Source organism: Quercus lobata, chromosome 2, assembly GCF_001633185.2.
Source record: "Quercus lobata isolate SW786 chromosome 2, ValleyOak3.0 Primary Assembly, whole genome shotgun sequence".
In the NCBI taxonomy this organism is placed as follows: Eukaryota; Viridiplantae; Streptophyta; class Magnoliopsida; order Fagales; family Fagaceae; genus Quercus; species Quercus lobata.
Window position 1 is genome coordinate 83,177,936 of NC_044905.1, and position 13,774 is coordinate 83,191,709.

The 13,774-nt window shown below is 34.4% G+C and overlaps 1 long non-coding RNA gene across 1 annotated transcript; it reads left to right on the forward strand.

Moving 5' to 3' along the window:
- Positions 1 to 6,395: 6,395 nt before the first annotated feature.
- On the forward strand, positions 6,396 to 10,689 carry LOC115976891. The gene is made up of 2 exons (XR_004088454.1): positions 6,396 to 6,822; positions 8,604 to 10,689. It is a non-coding gene; the product is annotated as an uncharacterized LOC115976891 (long non-coding RNA).
- The last annotated feature ends 3,085 nt before the right edge of the window (positions 10,690 to 13,774 follow it).

Here is a 13,774-nt window from a genome sequence, read left to right on the forward strand (position 1 = left end):
GATGAAAGCGGCAATATTTGTCTCTGGACCTTTTGCTGGGGTCACTCTTCAGCTTTCCTGGGAACGTCAGGGACCCTTCATCCTTAATCTGCATTAGGACTTGGTCAATTGGCGCGTTTAGCGGGGTGAAATTTGCGAACCTTCCGCTCATTGGTTTTGGACGTCTGTCCTCCCTTCGGTCTCCCATCCTTCCTTTCTTCCGCCCCTGGTCCTGTCGGGAATCCTCCGGTCTATCTCTTTTCTTGGGTCTATCTTCTCGCGATAGTAGTGCGTCTTCAGCGTTCATATATTTGGTGGCCCTGTAAAGGACCTCCGACATGGTCTTGGGGTCGTTTTTGTATAGGGAGAACAAAAACTTACCCCCCTTCAGCCCGTTTGTGAATGCTGCTACCAATATCTTGTCGTCGGCTTCGTCGATCGAGAGTGCTTCTTTGTTGAAGCGTGATATGTAGGCCCTTAACGTCTCCTCTTCCCGTTGCTTGATATTCATTAAACAAGCCGTGGATTTCTTATACCGATGTCCTCCGATGAAATGCGTAGTAAATTGAGCGCTTAGCTCCTTGAAGGTGCTGATGGAGTTGGGCGCTATCCGGCTGAACCAAATCCTCGCTGCGCCCTTCAGGGTTGTAGGAAAGGCCCTGCACATAATCGCGTCTGCCACTCCCTGAAGGTGCATCAGGGTCTTGAAGGTCTCTAAGTGATCTAGAGGGTCCTTGACTCCGTCGTAACTATCCATACTTGGCATACGGAACTTACTTGGCAGGGGGAAGGAGTTGACGGCTGCCGTGAATGGCGAGTCAGTCCGGTTGACAAGGTCGTTAAGATCACTTGACACTCGCCCCTTGAGAGCGCTCATCATCACGTCCATCTACTCCTTCATCGCCTGCATCTCCGCGATGATGGATTGTGGAGCAGTGTCCGTCGGGGAAAGGATGCTTATGTCCCGTCGTACTGGTTTGCTCGGGGCGTTACTCCCCTGTGGTCCATCCTGATTTCTCCTTTCGGCGCTGTTCCCCTCTTGATCCGCTCCTTGGTTATTGACCGCGGCATTCTTTTGGTTCAGCTGCTCTTGTAGGTCGTGGTTTTGCTTGGTGAGGCGCTCCACGGCTGCGGCGAGCGTCCTGACCTGTCTCTCAAGTGCCGTCGTAGGGGCTTCTTCCTGAACGTCATTCGTGGTTGCCATTGAGCGAGTGAGTACCATGTAACTCTTTTGTCTGGGAATCTAGGGAGTACTATACGTCTCTGTTTCCCACAGACGGCGCCAACTGATGACGTTGAGAATTGTCACCAATAAGTCACACCGTACTCGCGAGTCAACGAACCTGCACAACAAGAACGAACGGAAGAAGAACTCTTAGAGAGCACCGGTGTGGTGTCGGCCAAAAGCCCTCCGAAGGTCAAGTCAGAATTCGTCCCTTGAGTTATTTTGAGGCGTTAGAGAGGGTCAAATCATCTTACCTTGATTTGCGTGAATATTACTCCTTTTTATAGTGGTAGAGAGTTGCTTTTCTTCTTAACCTCCAGATCTTTCCAATGTGGGACTTTGATACAATTTCCCTTATTGGATCTTAGGGCTTTTCTAGGCAAATAGAGATTTCGGATCATGGGCCCTTACCATGTCTGTCTGCGATGGGCCTTCAGAGCGCGTGGGCCCATCTTTACAAAGACCAAACAGTACCCATCCGTCAGGCCCATTAAGATAGGCCCATCAGACTAAATTTTACTATCTTCAGCACCTAATGCAATTCACCTACTTTCTCTTACAATTTTTTTTTATTTTATTTTTTTAATATTTTGTTTTTTAACTTTAACTTTTCAACTTTTCTTTAATATATTTTATTTAATAATTGAGATTGAAAGTTATTTTTTCAATTTTTAATCTCAACCATTGATTACAATTACATCAGATACAGTACTCTAGGTATTGCACTTGATTTGAATCCCAACTTATTGCCATTCATCATCAGATATATTGTTCGGCTTTTATTTGACTTTCTATACAACGCTTTAATTAATATTTGTTGCACTGAGATGTCTTTGATGGTTCTTTGCCAAAGATTAAAATGATTTTTTTTTTTTTTCGTCAAAGAGATCTACAGTAAACGTTGTGCCCGCCATAGTAAAACTTTTTTTTTTTTTGGAGAAACGCCATAGTAAAACTTGAACCAATAGCTTTGATAGTTTGATATCAAATTGTCGTAAAAACAAGCAAAAAAAAAAAAAAAAGTAGCACAACAATGCATAAAATTTAACGCGGTTCTTCTAATTACAAGCCTACACCCACAAACAACACAAACCAAAATTCATTATCAATCATAGAAATTACAACCATGTATAAAATCTTTCAAACATAAACTATTCCAAAATTGAAAATTCTAATATATCCAAAGGTGGCATGACACTAATACACTAGACAAAAATCTATAACTCTCTTCCTTGACCAAACTTCTTCTTCTAACTCTTGCACATTAAACATAGCTACACCATCACTTTATTTATTGGAACTGATACACCACCTTACGTACTTCTCTCTCTCTCTCTCCAATGTGAGACTACTACATTTAATAAAATTTGTTTACCTCATTATTCTTCTAATCAATACGGAATTCTAAAACCAATAAGGAAATTTATTGATTTCTCCTATCATGGGCTGGAGTTAACACCCTTCAACAAGATTTACCCTTTCGTCTCAAAATTAAAGGCACGTTTGGTACTCTATATAGGTCTTGCTTAATGAATTATATATACATTAAATAATGGTATAATTAATACCATTGTCTTTTGTCAAAAATTACTATCTCTATAAATATTAAAAAATAAAAAATTAACAGCATCTTCCCTAAATATTAAATTTTTAATACCCCCAATTAACAAATTTGCTCGCTTGAATAAAATGATGACATATAAAAACAAGCTTTTTATATATTAAAAATATATATACATATACATATATTTCTTTTAATAGTTAATAAATATTTTAAATTTAAATTAGTACCTAAAAAATTTAAAACTTTCTATTTTTTAAATTAAATTTCATACCTTTATATAAATTGATTAGACTTATAATAGCTGTCATTTTTTATAGTATTAAATTATTGTAATCAATAAGTACAAATGTTAAGAGAGAGAGAGTGAGAGAGAGAGAGAGAGTTTTATTTATTTATGGAATGGCAGTTAATGATAGGATTTGAAAATGAGTGTAGTTAAAATGAGAATGCCACTACAAGAAAATTGAGTTATTGCAGTGGGTTTTTTGTGGTAGTTGCGAAAAGTGCAGCTATATGTCATGTATTGTGGCGCTTTTTTGGCCTGTCGCTGTAGATGAGATATATTGTGGCATTTGATTGGACCCCCGCAATAGGTGTAGCCTTTTGTGGTGTACTACAGCGGCGCTATATAAATCGCCGCAATATACGTGTTTTAGCAGCGTTAGACTTAGCTATAGTGGCGCTCCATAAACCCACCGCAATAAATATATCCTTTTGTGGATACTACAATGACAATATATAAAACTGCCACAATATATAAGCTTTAGCAGCATTTCTATTACTTATAGCGGCGGGTTAGATGATCGTTGCAATAGATACTTTTTTGTGGCGTTGTTTTGTAGTTATAGCGGTGGTTTGGACCACCGCAATAGACCTTTTAATTGCCCATGCCTGGTCCAATATATCCCTCTGTTGTTTTGGCCTAAGCGCCATTTTGCCTTTTCATTTTCCAATACTCTCTCTCTCTCTCTCTCTCTCTCTCTCTCTCTCTCTCTCTAAGAAAAAACCCACACACTAACGTCCTTCACCGACCGTCATCAGCTACCACCACCACCGTTGGTAGAAACCAAAAATATAAATTGCCAAAAAACCCAACAAGGTGCGATTATGGTTTTTGTTCAAAGATACTTTACAAGACAAGTTAAGAGGGTAAGTTACAGTATTTCATTTAACATTTTTATTTCTATTTTCTAATGTCTTGCCAAGTTTAAAATTTTCCCACTAGCCAAACAGGGAAATAAGGAACACAAACATCAAAATTTTCCCACATTTTCTCACTTGTATTTTTGGTCCCATTTTTCCCTCTATTTTTTTTCCATTCCCTCACCTAAACCTATCACTTTAGTGCCCAAGCTTTTCATTTCTATTCCATTTGTCTCCCTCTCCATAAAAAATAAAAAATAAAACAGTTTCTCTCTCATTCTCAAAATCTCTTGTCACTCTCAAAACCTAGCAATTGATCTTCCCACCACTGCCAGGCATCCTCACCGCCACGCATCCTCACTCTCAAAACCCAGCTTGGGTCTCTCTCTATTAGCACTCACTGCCCCTGCTCGCCGATTAAAGCCCCAAGAAGCTATCGAGGCTTGGACAAAGCCAAATGCTTGGCTTTTGCCAATGATGGTGCTGACGAAGCGAGGTAAAAATTAGTTTTTCTTTTCTTTTCTAATCTCAATGATATCAAATTTTCTTTTTTGGGTAATTAGTCTTTTTTTTTTTAATTGTATTGCTAATACTCAAATTGGGTCTTAGGGAATTTTGCTAGTAAATTGTAAATTTGTTTGTGCTTTGGAAAATTTACAAAGCTATGTGGGTGTTCTCGTTTTAATTTTTCAAAAGATTAAAAAATAAAAATAAAAATTAGTAGTGGAAGAAAATAATATAAAATGAGAATTTCTTTTAGAGTATAAAATTGGATTAGTCAATTTGAAATGTATGATATCAGCAAAATAGAAAGAAAAAAAGTTTAAAATCAATGTTTTTTTGGTGAAAAATCATTTGTTTTGGAGATGTTGAGATGATTGATTGGGAATATAGGAGTGACTTTCAACAACAACTAAGTGCATTTGTTGTCTCAAATTAGTCAACATAAAATGGTTGTTTATGATTATGGATATAACCAATTTATGGTCACAATCTTCTCGAAGCAGTTGGACATAAGACTCGATGGAATTTAATTGAGTATGAATTGTGTACACAAATCTCAAATCCAAAACACCAAAACCCATTGAGACCAAAACCAAGCAATTAACAAACCCACCCCACAACTCACGACCAAACCCAACTAAGCACCACTTCCGCAACCACCAACCACCACCACGATGGAGGGACAAGGCAGAAAGAGAGAGACCCATTGAGAGAGAGACCCACTAAAATAGAGACATTGATTTGAGTGAAAGAGAGAATGGAGCACCAATCTTTTAGAGAGAGAGAGACATCGATTTGAGTGAGAAAGAGAGACCCACCAATTTGAGAGAGAGAGAGAAACCGATCTGAGAGAGGAGGAGCTTGAGACATTTTGGTCTGATTTTGAGCAAGATTAAGAGATAGAGAGAGTGGATTGATGAGCGATGAACGAAGAACAAAGATGGCAGTGCTCGGTCATGGAGTTAGAGGGAGATTTGGTGGTGGCAGTGTGATGAGCTAAGATGGCAGTGCTTGGTCATGGAGTTAGAGAGAGATCTGATAGTTTTGCAACACACACACACACACAGAGTGTGTCTTAGAAGAGTTGGAGAACCGGTTTGAGAAGGAGGTTTTGGGGTTGAAGTTTTTCTTTTGAGTGTGTGATTGTATGAGAACATGCTTAATAAAATGTTATTTTGATTAATTGTTATTGATCTAAGAATATGAGTTATATTTTGGGAAGAACACAAAGAACATAAACATGTTCTTCCAAAAAATTAATAATAATGAAAGGAATAAAAAAATTTATTTTATTATCTTATTTTATTTTATTTTTAAATTTAGATATTCAAAAAAAAAATTATATGATTTATTATTTATTTAAATATTGACGTGGAATTTTTAATATGCTAAATAAATTTTTAAAATATTTTTTTAATGGTCATGCAAGCATTTTTTTCTTTTTTAGAGAGAGTTTCAACCTATGGTGTCCGCTTCTGATGATAACTTTTTTTCATCAGACCAAGACACCAATCAGTTTTTGGTGTAGGCAGGGATTGAACCCCAGATCTCTTATATAACCATCAGAGACTTTACCAGTTGAACTAACTGGAACCCACATGGTCATGTCAGCATTTAGGATGCAAACAATGCACCCCGTTTGTAATATAAGCAATTTTCATAAGTGAGATGACAGTAAGAACCAAAATGGAATGAATTTTTCATTTTAGGGACCAAAAATGATAAAATAGAAAAGTAAAGACCAAAATAGAAATGTCCCCATAATGCAAGGACAACGTGTATTTATGCATTTTTTTATCCTTCCCAGGCAAAATTTCCCATGCCTAACTATTTTTTTCACTCCTTCCCCCCAAAAATTTGTTTTCCTTTCCCGCACAAAATTTCTCCAAAAATTTTTTCCCACTTACATCTTTCATTTCCCACACAAAAGTTTCATTTCTCACACAAAAATGTTACTCACATTTCAGCTAAAATTTTTTACTTTTTATTTGCCCACTTAAAATTTTTCATTTCCCACTACACAAATTTCATTTCCCACTCCACAAAACTCTCTCATTTTCTCTTTATCTCTCACACAGCCTCTCACATTCACACACGCACTACCCTGCCGACACTGATGAGCAGAGCCCAGCCTAGCGCCGATGTGCCGAGCCGAGTCGAGCCAAACCCAGTGCTGACGAGGACGAGCCCAGCCCAGCCCAGCGACGTCGCTGACGAGGCCGATCCTAGCCATCGACTCCTCTCCTCCTCGATCTCTCTACCATCAACCCATACCCATTGGCTCTCTCTCCCTCACCACATGATTCTTTCTCCCTTTCTCCCTTTCTCCCTCTCTCCCCTTACCAACCCCATACCCATTCATTTTTCCTCACCATACCCATACCCATACCCATTCCGATTTTGCTTGGTAAGTTATTTATTTGATTTTTTGTTTTGATTATTGTGAAATTTTGGGTTTGGATTTAGATACTTAACATTTAGGTTATTTATTTAATTTTCAATTTTGATTTTTGTGAAATTTGTGTTTGGATTTTGTGGTGTAATATGTAGATACTTTATTTATTTATTTATGATTTTTGTGAAATTTGGGTTTGGATTTGATGAAGTAATTTAATTTTTGTGATGCATATTTTAATTTTTGTGTTTAGGCGGCATTTTGTTATGGTTTTTTCGTACTCTTTCTTTTTGTTCATGTCTATATCACTGCACTATGGCACTTGGCTAGCATGGTTTCTGTGTTGGAACCCATTTATGGGTTTTGGCAAACTATGCGGTTATTGGTGGAGTATTTGGGTCAGTGGTTGTGCATGGAGTTAAATCCTCTTTTAGTTGGCTGAAGTGTTTTAAGGTCCTTAAAGCTGATATATATCTTAAAAAAAAAAAAAAAAAAACTCTAATATATCTGCTTTGAGTTTTCATTAGGAAAAATTTAGAAGAAAAAAAAAAGTTGAATTCAGCCACATATACATTTGAAACTATTGTTTGGCCAATATGAGAAAGTTTGTCTTATTGGTGGAGATTTGTGAAGCAATCCGTTTAAATGGTTGGTCTTCATGCTTTTGTTGGTAGTATCATTATATATTAGATGACAAGTAGGCCTTTGAAAGTATAATTGGACCCATGTCATTTTGACTTTTGAGTTCCCCAACTTTTGTCTACATTTTTCATGTGCAAAGGATAAATTTTTGCAAAGAACTTGCTAAATTTCGTGCTATAGTTATGGCCATTAGGTGGTCCTCCAAAAGCTTGGCCTGCAAAATTGCACAGTGGGCAATCTAATAATAGTTGGATCCTGTTTCAAATAGAAAAGAATTATTTTAATTGTGGAGATTCAAATGACAAATTGAGAATCTTGGTACTCTAGAGATGTTAGATGTATATTTGGGTTTATAGTATTGTAGATTGGGATTGATTATTTTTACTTTGCCAAGGCTGATGTGCTTTGTCCAGTGTGCAGAAGCATGATTATGAAGGTTGCATCTTGGCTTATACCATATTGTAAGGAAGTCTGGGGCTTCCTTACCTTTTTTATTTTTTTATTTTTTTTATATATAATATATATCTTAGATGAAAGATTAAGGCTCCCTTACATTTTTTTTTTTTTTTAATATATATCTTAGATGAAAGATTGAGAATGTGATCATGCATAGACGTCTGATAACACGTTGTAAGGTCCAAGTGAAATAGGTAGGCTCTCTATATTATGTGGTTTGGTTTACACACACACAACCAAAAAAAAAAAAAAAAAAAAAAAAAAGGGATGTAGTTGACAAACAAGTAGTTGCCAAAAGTAGGTGTCAAATTACCCCCATAAGCATCTCAATGACCGTTCCATTGACTTGAACCAATCATGTTGAATCTGCCACCCATTACATATGTAATATATTAGAAAGATTAGAAAGAATTAATGTCATACTTTATTTTCATTTTTTAACTCAGTTTTCTTTGTTTGTATAAAGTTGAGGTTTTGATGTTCTGTTATCTAAACAGTGCATGGGCTTGAATAAATTGATTTGTTATTTCTTCTTGTGGTTTTTCTGGTTGTGTTTGAGTAATATTAGATTGTAAATAGTGCAAGCTCTAAGCTTCAGTTTTCTATACTTTTTATTGTTTTGGATTATAGCTATTTTGGTTGTAAATAGTGCAAAATTGTCATCTTATTATCTTTATTTGTAAAATTATTTGTAGGGTACTAGTGCACTAAAGCATGAAGAGAAGGGCAAATGGATTAAGACAAAATCTTGTGCAGCTGGCTTTAGTATAGTAAGTATTCTAATATTGAATATTTGTAAGCTTGTTTAGTGAAAAAGTTGGCATCATACAATTTTTAAGGAGCAAAGGTTCCAATGACATTTGTGGCAGTGGGGGGAGCTCATCTACTAAATAGAACACATTTTGGTTAGTGTTTTATTTTCCTGCCTAGTAAGCAAGGTTTATTAACCTCTCATTGTCTTGGATATTTGTGGAATTTTGAGGTCTTACAAACATTTTTTTGGTTGCAAATGGTTTAGGTACTCTTGGATATTCTCTTGACATCTTAGGGATCTAGGACATTCTTTTTTTTGGTTTCATTTTAGGGATCTATGAAATTCATTTTTTACTTTCAAACTAACATTAAAAAATGTTAGTTTGGAGACATTTGTAGTGTTGTTAATTAGTTACATTTGTGGTATTGTCTCAGTAGAGCTAAAATTATTACAGGTTTTTTGTAATAGGTTTGTGGTTTTAAAACCCAGGGAAAAAAAAAAATTTTAACCTATAGCGGTGGGCAACAAGCACCGCTAAAGGTCTAAAATTATGTTTTAAATGAAGCCCTATAGCGGCATTTATGGCTCGCCGCTAAAGCTTAACACATAGTGGCGGTCATAACCGCCTCTAAGAGGTGCATATGCTCTGTTTTTACATGAAGCCCTATAGTGGCGCTTATTACCCGCCGTTAAAGGTTGTCACCTATAGCGGCACACATAACCCACCACTGAAGGTCAATTGACCTGAATTCTAACATCATATGGCGGCGGTTTTCTGCTCGCCACAATAAATCAAAACTGCACTAAAAGGTGCATCTGCAGTGGCACTTTTTGTTACCGCCGCAATAGATCTACAGCGGCACCGCAACGGTGACGGGAAGGATTACCGCAATAACACCCGCTGCAATAGCCTGTTTTTCTTGTACTGTGCTAAAAAGGATAAGTGGATATTAAGAAATTTCAATTAAGATAGGAGTAGTCTTTATTGATGAAAGGATGAGGAAGAGTCACTTAAAATCGTTCGATCATATGCAAAGGAGAGCAGTCAGTGCACCAGCAAAAAAGAGTTTATCCAATTGAGAGAATTGAAAAAGATAGAAGAAGACCAAAAATAATAAAGAATACATGTATATGACTCTAAATAGAATAGAATGGACACAGAATTCATATGATGGGTTTTGGAAATTTATATTTTTTTTGAGCTTTTACATGGCATAAAAGAATAGATATTTCTCACTTCTTATGGATTTGTTATTCTTTAAAAATAACTATTCAATTCTTCTTAAAAAGTAAAAAGGGAAAAACTATTCACTATAATTAAAATATAGAATGTAGCCAAATAACCATTCACGATGAATAGTCATATTCATATGCATGTGTACCAAAATGTGAATATAATACATGAAACACATGCACTAGTAGCACGCTGATTCTTTATAAGTTATCTTTCTTTTTCACTTTCAATTCCAGGGTTGAAGTTAAAACAGGAAAACTCAAAGCAATCTCAAGCCCATGAACTGTTTAAACAATGTCTTCAGGCTTACAAAAATGATGTCGAGAATTTTGACGAAATCCCAGAAATTTTACAAGTTTTGTCTGTCGCAGCAGAAGTAGGCAATGTTGAGTTCTTGGTCAAGCTTATTTGTTTTGACTCTGATCTATTATGGAAAACAAATAACAAAAAAAGCATATTTCACATTGCTGTTGAGAAGCGCCATGAAAGCATATTCAAACTACTAATAGGTCCAATTAGAGATATAATAGTAGATAAAATACATGAAGATGGAAACAAAATATTGCATTTAGCTGCAAGATTGGCACCTCAAGAGAAGCTCAATGCTATATCAGGAGCAGCTCTCCAAATGTAGCGAGCAATATTATGGTTCAAGTTACTTATTCATATGTATTTAATAAGTTTTGAACTAGTAAATAGTACATGAGGTAGCAGTAAATTTAAGATTAAATCTAATGTACATATTTCAATTCTATTTAATGGATATGTTGCCTTGAGAATTGTTTAGATTAAATCCTTCTCAAGTTTTTTAGTATGAAACAGGTAGTTTCATTGATTTTTCTTGGTCATCATTTATGTTGTCTATGTGATCTGTGCTTATTTGATGTTTAATCAAGAGCATAATTAATTGGTTAAAATTTGAATAATTTTGTGACAATTGGAGCCAAAAACCCTAATAAATAATTAAGAACAGAAAAGTCACGTGTTAAAGCTAAAGCTATTAATCTATAAAAAGTTAATAGAATATTTATTAAGTTAATATTATAAAAAAATAATTAATGATTAACTTCAGAGCAAAAGTTGTAGTAAAATGGTAATAGCTATAAGTTAGAATATCCAATTGGCACAATCATAACTTTTAAGATCAAAATTTTATTATATTAGTATGCGATATCATATGATTTTAAACAAAAAGTTGGTGATTTCTTGCAAAAAAATTTGAAGACAATTCCTTAATATATATGTTAGAATGTTACTTATATAAAAGTCATGTAATTCAAATGGACTTTTTTCTTTTGAGAAATAATTCATATGGACTTAAATGGCCAGTAAGTAAACATAATGCAAAATGTGACAACAAAACACTAATAGCAAAAAAGAGATATATAATGATAAATTTTACCAATGAAAAGGAGATAAATGTGATTACAACAAAGATATTGCGTATCTTAAGGATATGTATTATAGTTAATTAAGTCATACCTATTATCTTATAACTTTTTTCTATTCAGAATTATTTTCTGTTTTTAGAAGTCTTTTATTGTAGGACTACATTAATAATAAAAATTGTAGTACACATTTCAAATATTTAGGATATCAATTTGGATAATTAAAATAAATCTTGATTTTATTTTTAATTTTAAGAAATTTTTGGTAATAGAATTTCGTTGAAATATAATTTTAAAATTCTTGATACATACATAATATTTTTTACCTTAATTAAATTATCCTTAAATCTTATCATTTAATTTGAGGAAATATATCATAACAATTACTTCCTCCGTCTCATTTTGTTTGTCCTTTATTCCATTTTGGGATGTCCCAAAATATTGTCCTGTTTCTAAAAATAAAAGTCACTAATTTACTAATATTCCTATTATACCCCTATTAATTTACTAATTTAATTTTTTGATAAATTTAATTAAGGGTAGTTTTGGAAACTTATACATTTTTAAAAGGTAGACAAGACAATAAATAATGTTCTCTTAAAAAGTTTGACTTTTCAAACTGGACAAACAAAGTGGAACGGAAGGAGTAACAAGAAAAATTACTTTAATAATTAATAGAAATGTATACACAAGCTGTAGAGAGCATATAGCCACTCAATTCAACCACAATTACTACAATCTAACTTTTATTCTATTGCATTAAAATCTAAATACAAATGATTGTACCTACAAATTCATCAATGCAAAATACATTTGTTAATCTATTTTGATTATTTGATTTCTAAACCTGAAATTTAGTTTTTACAATAACTCAGAGTTAAAAAAAAAAAAAAAAACTCTAGGCGAATCAAAAAAAGATTAGATCAGTTGCGAGACTTATTTGAGTTCCACTCACTGGGCTCAATCTCTGTCGACTTAATCAGTTTTATACTTCAATATGGATGAGACAAAGACTCATCACCAACTTTGAACAATCGTATGTGTCATTTGTAAGATATTGCAAGATTAAATTAAAGAAAAAGTTAATAGATGTCTAGAGGTATTAGTTTAGAATATATTTTTAGAAACTCTTTTATGGGCAAAGAAAATATAATTAAAATTTTTTTATGACATTTATATTTTTCATAAAAGTTGTGTCATTACATAACACTTTTAGTGCAATAGTTATCACTTAAGGATAACTGCTTGTATGGTGCTAGGATAAGTGCGCAGCCCATGTGCAGCCTTTGTTACAAATAAGAAATAACAAGGCCATGATTCGGTGTGAGACATTCAAGTGATAGGAAGTTAGGAACAAATTAACATTGCGGGCACAACTTACGAAAGAATACAGGACATTGGAATCATAATCTAATCCGGCTTCTAAACTATAGTAATTGTGTGTTTTTTTTTTTTTTTTGACTCTTTGACTGCTTCGAACCATCCGCCATTTAATTCATTCTCAAACATTTCTTTCCCTCAACAATTGAGCTCTCTCAGAATTACCTAAATAACTTGGCACAGTTCACATATCACCCTACAATATTCAGCCAAAAACCAATGCTGATTTTTTGGAGATAACTGTAAAACGAATTTGAATTGAGCTGGGCTGGGCAGGGCAGGGGAAGTACAGGATTGAGCAAGTGAGAGAATTAAGCATCTAATTTGGTAATAGCAATATCGAACTTGATGTTTCTCTCTCCTACCCCTTTTTTCCCCCTGCTAATTCGGCAATCTTAAAACTGAATTCATTGTGAATTTGGCAATACATAACCGAATTTTCTCTCTCCACGTTTATCTGAATAACTTGCCATAGTTCACTTATGAATTATCATCTTGTAGCTTGATTTTTTACAATATTCAGCCAAAAGATTCCATGAGTTAAGTTGACAAATGTTTATTTGTGCTACACGGCTAGTAAGTCCTTGCTGTGCAAAAATTCTAGAACCAAGTAAGATTTTGTTTCCTAGTACCACTAGTTGTTCAAGGTTCTCATTAAAAAAAAAAAAAAAATTATTGATGTTCTCCTTACAAAATAAATAAATAAAATATTATCATAACATTTTCACAAAATTTTTACACAAAACTTAGGTGACGAGCTTTTAACAATAGATAAAAATAAGAAGAAAAAAAAAAAGGGTAATGCCAGTGGTAGCCAAGATGAGCACCAAAAACAACTTATCACCTAAACAACATCGTTGTACCGATTATTTGTAATACTACTTAACCAACAATCCGACAAGAAAACTAGTCTTCCCACCAATGACTTCGAAGAAGTTGCCAACATCAATTAAAAATGCATTATAATTGCAGTGGCTTACCTAATCCGGCTTAAATTATAGTAATTGTTCTTTTTGACTCTTTTTGACTGCTTGATTTATATTGAACAGTTCACTTGGACATTGGAATCATCCGCCATTCAATTCATTCTCAAACATTTCTTCCCTTCAA